Below are 7,727 nucleotides of genomic sequence, written 5' to 3' on the forward strand. Positions count from 1 at the left end.
GTCAATAATTAAAGAAATTTTACTGTTACTTGAATATATTTGAGAGTAAACTTTATGATACAAAAATTAAGAATTTAGTTGAATTATTAATAAAATTAAACATACTACACCCATATCTATCTCGTCCATAATTACTAATGAATCACAAAATTTAGAAATATATATATATATATATATATATATATATATAACTAATTAATAAAGTTAACATAAATGAAATAAAAGTGAGTCTGTGTGTTGAAGTGATCACAGAAAATTGTGTTGAAGCACTTTAGTAGCTTGATTGTGAGAGAATTAAAGTCATAAAATGTTTTTGATCTGCTTTGAGAATAAAAATGCTTCTGAAAGCAAGGAAAGCAGTTTGAATTAAAATGGAAAAGCGAATTTGAAGACTCAGGATGGAATTGATTTTACGAAGTACCTTTCTCTCATCATTCTGATTGGAGGCGACGTCACCAGGAACCAGTGTGGGTAGGAGACAGAGGTTGAAGACGACCGCCACCAGTGCTACTGCTCCTTTATTATTCTCTGAAATCTTCATTTCTCTCTCTCTCTCTCTCTCTCTGTAATTGAAAAACGAAAGGGAAAAAAAAGCAGCAGTGATTTTTTACGTGAATGATAGATGGAGGGAGTACGTAACTGTCAATGTTTCCAATCTTATATACTACAAACTGCTTCTCTCTCTCTCAAGACATGGAACAACGTGAAGAGAGAGAGAGAGAGAGAGAGAGAGAGAGAGAGAGGGGTGGCTTGAATTATGGATCTTGAATCATTGGGTATTGAGTGTCTTCGAGCCAAGAGATTCATCTGCTGACTTGTTCTTTCCCGTCTCCTCCTCCCTCTTTCGATTTGCCACCACCAGGACTTCACCCAATGACCTTCTCTTTTCGATATTTCGATTTAAATTTTTATGAAATTCAATATATTTTATTCAAATTTATTATTCAAATCCCAAAATTTATACTTCTATTTGAACATTTATAAAAGGGTAAAATTATAATTTACAAAACTCATTTCTTAAAATTATCAAGATCCATGTATGTGGGACACACTTGGACCCTTTGTGTGCTTGGTATTTTAGGAGAACAAATGTTTTAATTCGTTTATGAATATCAAATATTTTGTGGGTTTTGTCTTTGCGGACAAATAATAATATAAAATTTAATTAATTTTGTTCCAAATCGGCATACCAAATTGAAGTCGGAAATCCATGCAACATCTAACCTACTTGAGTGTAAATTAAGATTTCGTTTGGAAGCATATAGAGTTTGTTTGTTAAATTGAACTTTATGTATTTGCATAAAGTTCAAATACCTTAGTGTGATTCTCTGTAGTGTTTTGGAGTATGAATTTCGAGGTTTCGAATTGAGTGTTTTGTCAATTTAGAAGAAATTTAATAAATTTCTATACTAAATTTTGCTTAAATATACACGAATCTAAATTCAATCTTGAAATTCATGCTCCCAAACACAAGGTTCGAACATTTATCTAAGGACAAAGAAATAACAAACGAAATATATATCCTAGAAATTTCACGAGCATACATAGGATCCATGGATGTGGGTTACACTTGGACCCTGTGTGTGCTCGGGATTGGGGTTTAGGACAACAAATGTTTTAATTTGTTTATGGATATCAAACATTTTTTATTTTTTTTGACTTGCATTATTAGGAGCATGAAGTTCAAACTACATATTTTGATGAGTGAAAATACGGATAAAAAATAATGCTAAAATTTATTGATTTTGTTCCAAAATCACAGACCAAATCTAAATCTGAAATCAATGCTTCTAACACTACTCAAGTGAAAATTAAGATTTTGTTTAGAAGCATAGAGATCTTGTCAATTGAATTTGAACTTTGTTCGATTGCATAAGTTTAATATAATTTTGTATTTTTTTTTTATGTAAAAATTTAAAAACCTAAATTTAAATTTAAAGCTTCGAACATGCTAGTTCGTGCGTATATATAATTAAAATAATTTTCTAGTGGTTATTCCTAGTTTCAAAACATAATTTTGGGCACAATAGGGCCACATTCTAACACAATTTTCTAGAAATAATTTTTTATATTAAAAATCAAAATTAATTATGGAGAAATAATAATAAATATGAATTTTTAAAAATGTAAAATATATTTGCAGTGTGAAAAGTAATGTGGAGGCAATATTTATAATTCTAAAATGAAAAAAAAATGTAAGAAAGAAACATACATTATTGCCAAAAAAATTCTAGTAGCCTCTTATAAATATTAAGTTTTTGTGAAGCATAATAGTCTGAAAGTAGAATATATATATATATAGACACACACAGAGTCATTTATAGAAAAAAAAAATGCTCATGCACACAAAATCATGTTACCGCATTCAATAATAAGAATAGTAGAGATATTCGCTCAATGAAATTTGAAAATGCTAACAAATTCTTAATTAACCCCAAATGTTATAGATTAATAAAAAATTTCATGTTATATTTACTCACAAAATTTTTGAAAATACATATTAATTCATTCTCTTTTTCATATGTTATAAAATGCTTAGCTGTTTTCTTTTTGATGAGAATATATTTTATAGGCTATTATTTCTTTAGATGCAAATTATTGAGAAAATATAAGATGCATCAGGTATGTGAAGGAACCCGCACCCAAAAAATAAAAGAAAATATGTATAAAAAGGAAAAATAAAAGAAAAGGAAGGAGTTGGGTGTGGCAGGGCCAAAATCGTCGACGATTTCAAAAGGCAGGAGAAAAACTGTCGCCGGTTTTGGGTCAACTGGGCGAGTCAACCATAAAATCGTAGACAGTTTTCTAAATGCAGGGAAAACCGTCGACGATTTTCTTCTAGGCTGCTCACCTATAAATAGAAGTGAGCTAGTTTTTTATTGAAATTTGAAAATCCTCTCTTCTTGGGCTCAGCTAGGGTTTGATTTTTTTTTTTCACTAAAAAGGCTCCTAAGGGTTCTCTTTTACTCCCGAATCACTCTCTCTCTTACTGGCTTGTAGGATCTTGAGTCTCTACTGGTTCGAAAAGCTAGGTTTCGATTTTTCAGTCCATTTCGATTTTTTTTTTCCGAAACAGGTAAAGGGATTAAGTTAAGTCAGCTTTTTAATGAGTTTGAACCGATTGAAATGTTTTTAGTGTAAGTATATTTATGTTTTCAGTTGTTGCTTCGAAAACCGACAGTTCAAAATGAACCTTTTTCAAACCTAGGATATATGTTATGCTATTTTGAATAAAATGAACGGTGGGAAGTTTGGTTGACCTTATAAACTAAATATACTGTGTTCTTGGTTGTCTACGGGCTATGTTTAAAATATTGAAATTGTGTGGCATATGGATATTAATTTCAGGGTTATAGTATAATCGAATTTATGGAACTGTTTGTGAAATACTAGAACTGCATGTGCAATACTGGAACTGTTTGTGAAAACACAGGGAGTTTAGTATGACGGGCACGAGGGCCGAGATTTAATATAGCGGCTGTGAGCCAAAAGGTATATGACGGTCGAGGGCTGAGTTTTATAATATGGCAGGTTTTATATGAAATGAGTGGAAATACAATTTTAATTACTTAAATTGCATGATATTCTTTAGGAACCCTGAGGATTAGTTATGTTATGAGCACGGTACTTGTAGAGACCCGCAGAATTATGGTAATTAAATAATAAAAGAAAAGAGAGAAACAGGAAAATTTTGAAAAGGGGGCTTACAGGGTCTCGTCGACGAATGCAGGGCTCTCGTCGACGAGCATCCTTCTTGGGCTCGTCAACGTGGACATGCGTCTTGTCGACAAGAACTTACTGAAATGCCTGTTTCTAGGGTCTGAAACTCGTCGACGAGGATTAAGTGCTCGTCGACTAACTTTCTTCATTGACTCGTCGACGAGGTATCGTGGCTCGTCGACGAGGCCATGTGGGCAAGCTTTCTATATAAGGATGGAAATCATTTTTCCTACGAGAATTTCAAGCAGAATTCTCTCTCTCTCTCTCTCTCTCTCTCTAGAACACATTTTCTCTCATTTCTCTCTAGATTTCCGATTCCGTCTCTCCCTGATTCGATGATCAGAAGCTACCACAATGATCCTAGGGAGATTCTCTACAACATAACCGGAGCAAAATGTTGATTTGAGAAGTTTGAGAACCATCCCAAAACCAGGGTAAGTAAATTATTTAGATATTGTTAGTATTACAAAGTTTATTTGAGCCTAAATTTTGTATTATATGAGAATATACTGGAGTTTTGTGAAGTAAAATCAGGTATAATATTTTCATGAATATGGTGTTTTGGGGACCCCAGTGGGTGATATTTCAGGAACCTAGGTAAAATGATATATCGTTTATAGTTTAGAAATTATGCATAAATGGATTTGGGGAGAATATGTATGTGATAATTATCTAGGTGAATTCAGTTGTTTGATTGAGAAATTATATGTGTGTTATCTCAGGATGTTGAAATTATGAATGCCACACGTGTGAGATTGTAAATAGCATTTAGTGCTCAGATAATAAGGTAAGGGAAATATGCTATGCTACCAAATTCAGGAATTTTTTATCAGTATCGATTATAATATTTGAATATGAGTACAAGGTGTGATTTGAATATGTCAGAATATAGATTTATACAGATTTTAATACATGAGCTTTTATTTAGTTTTATGACATGAGTTAGTATCAAATTAGTACAATATTTATACAGTTTCTAGATATCACGATTTACAGTATCTTAGCAAAAAATATTGTTATACAGAATTTATACGTATTTCAGAATATCATGATGTATGACATTTATACATGTATACATATCTATAGATAGAAAGATATTTTCAGATTTTACAGAATCATAATTTATGGAATATATTCAAAAAAATATATAACATTTTCAGTATACCTTGATTTTCAGATTGCAGAACCATAACACTTCAGATATTCAGTATTCAGATATACAGTTATTCAGATTACACAACATATTTAGATCAGTTATTTTATGTTATGGTTATTTCAGTTATATCAGAATCATGGTAAAACAATAATATAGAAATATTAGTTACATATATATAGTATCAAACCCCGATGGACCAGATCAGTTTCAAAGCATGGTACTGTAACTATTTTCAATTCATAGTACAACCACATAACTCAGATAGTATGTGAATTTTCAGTAGTCGATTGCGCCTATGTTGTGGATAGGCTCCCCGTCAGTTAGGGTTGAGAAGGCTGATTTGACTTTCAGAGTTCAGTTGACTTATCTTAATCGACCAGCCAGTAAAAGGTCCCACCTGGGGGCCGCACAATCCTTTCATGAGGGGTTAAATCATGACTTTCAGTTATCCATCCAGGAAAATTTTCTCAGTTATTATATTTATATATATACATATATATATATATATATATATATATATTCAGATCTATAGAAATCGTAGACATACCTATGATTATTAGAAGTATTATGAATAGAATATTCAGAAAAACGGTTTATGTTAAGTAACATAGGTATAAGTTATACTGTGTATTAATTAAAAGTGTTTTCTTAGATTCAGTTATTTACGGTATTTCTAAATCAGATTTTACAATTATGTAAACTCATCTGCCATACACTAGTAATAGAATATTTCATCTTACTTAGCATTGTTTCATCCCAGTGATTTAACAATTTTCAGATGATCCAGTTAGGCGAGTAGATCAGGCTCGCAGATAGAGAGGACTATAGTCTTGCCTTGTTTGTAAGGTGAGTGTTTTTGGGAAGTCATTTTTGAGTAGTCCCTAGGTCTAGGTGAGGCCATTTTGGGAATGACTATGTATGCATATTTTGAAAAATTCTGACACTTTAGTATTGTATATATTGACGTGGTTATATGTATTCTGCTTTCTACTGCATAGGTAGTTTATTGAGTTCCAGATTCCACGGTACTTATCTGGTCCGTGATGATGATTTGATTTATAATATAAGGTATCAGAGCAGTGAAATTTTACAGTTTATATATATATATAGACACACACACACACACAATAAAAATGGCATGAAAATCAGGTCGTTACAGTACCGTTGCTAGAGATTCAGGATTTGGTCATGTGCGCCCACACTATTCTAGATGAAAGTGTAGGGTGTTCTCATCCGATTAGCCTCAGTAAAGGGTGTACCTTCCCTGGAAGACTGGACTTTCAGGATGTGGTAGGGCAATCGGAATTCCGCAAACAAGTTGCGGATGCCTGCGTAGTCAGAGTTAGATGTAGACGTATGATTTGATTTTGTTTAGGTTGATCACCTCAGGCTTAGTACAGCCTTCGGGCCGCACAATCCATATCATGGGGGAAGTAAATGGTATTTAGTCCCAAGGAGTGTCTTTTATGCATATCTGTAGTTTTATGTAAATGATATTATTTATTTACTGAACTGTTTATACGATGGAAACAAGATGAATATTTTCAACTGTATAAAGTGAGTACAATGTAAAATAGCTATTCTTAGGTTAAATGAAGGATGAATTTTTTTTTTTGCAAACTCTAAATGCATGCTAACCACACACTAATGTTAACTTAATCTTTCTTACTGAGAAGTGTCTTACCCCAATATACAAATCATCTTTTCAAGAAATACTAGGGATCGTGCTTAGCAAGATAAGGGGGTGCAAGTTAGAATAGTCTCTTTTGCGAGTATCTGTATGAACTTTGGTGTATGTAAGTCATGTTGTAAGTCACTGGACTCGTATTATGGTTGCATGGACTAAGTTAGTTGTCATTTTTCAGTTAGGTTGTAATATGGATGTTTGGAAACCTTTATGTATAAAGGAAATTTAGAACTCTGGTAATGTATGTTTGGAGAATGTTTCATTATTTCCACTGCACTTATTTATGATGATGTGGTATCAGGTACACAGACTTCACTAAAATAGCACTCCGGGCCCAAGTGGTGGGTCGGGGCGTTACAGGTGGTATCAGAGCCTAGGTTGCTAGGTTCTGTAGACTTGGATGATTAAAGATTACCAGAGTATAGGTTGAGATAAGTTAAGGATAGGAATGAGTAGGTTAGGTTGGGTTTTAGTCTGGAAGCTTAGAGATGGAGATTCGTTGATGGTCTTCTGTGTTTTTCCTAAAATGACGATTTCAGGAAAACCATGGAAAATCCATCGATGGTTTCTTTTCTACATTGAGAGACTAGAGCTCGAGAATCTAGATTGGGATGTAGGATAGTCGAGTACGTGTGCGGTGTCGGTATTATGATTAAAGGCCAATACCTTGACAGTTTTGTATTAGAAGTGTATAAATAATTTCTATAACTGCGAACTTAAATGTTATATTATTTTGTTGTTCCATACTTGCATCAACCATGATAAATGTGGAATTCTAAGTCAGTTTTTATCCTATCTTCAGAATGGATTCTAGGGGAAAGGATATCATGGATGGAGGGAATAATCATGTGAGTACCTCCAGTGAAGATGACGCCAATGCCTCGACAGTGCTGCGCAGTATAGCATGGCAGGCTAGGAAGGAAACTTTGAGGGATTCTCGAGAGCAGGGTTAGCTAGTGGCTGATAGAGGCTGCACGTTCCAGTAGTTTACTCAAAGGAATTCGTTTGTATTTTTCGGAGGATCGAACCTGATTGCGACTGAAGACTGGGCTTAGGAGATGAAGGAGCTGTTGGGTGTGCTGGATTGCACAGAGGAACAGAAGGTGCAGTTTGCCACCTTTAAACTGGTGGGGGAAGTAAATAGATGGTGGAGATCGGCTAAAC

Source organism: Malania oleifera, chromosome 1 (genome assembly GCF_029873635.1).
Source record: "Malania oleifera isolate guangnan ecotype guangnan chromosome 1, ASM2987363v1, whole genome shotgun sequence".
Taxonomy (NCBI): Eukaryota; Viridiplantae; Streptophyta; class Magnoliopsida; order Santalales; family Ximeniaceae; genus Malania; species Malania oleifera.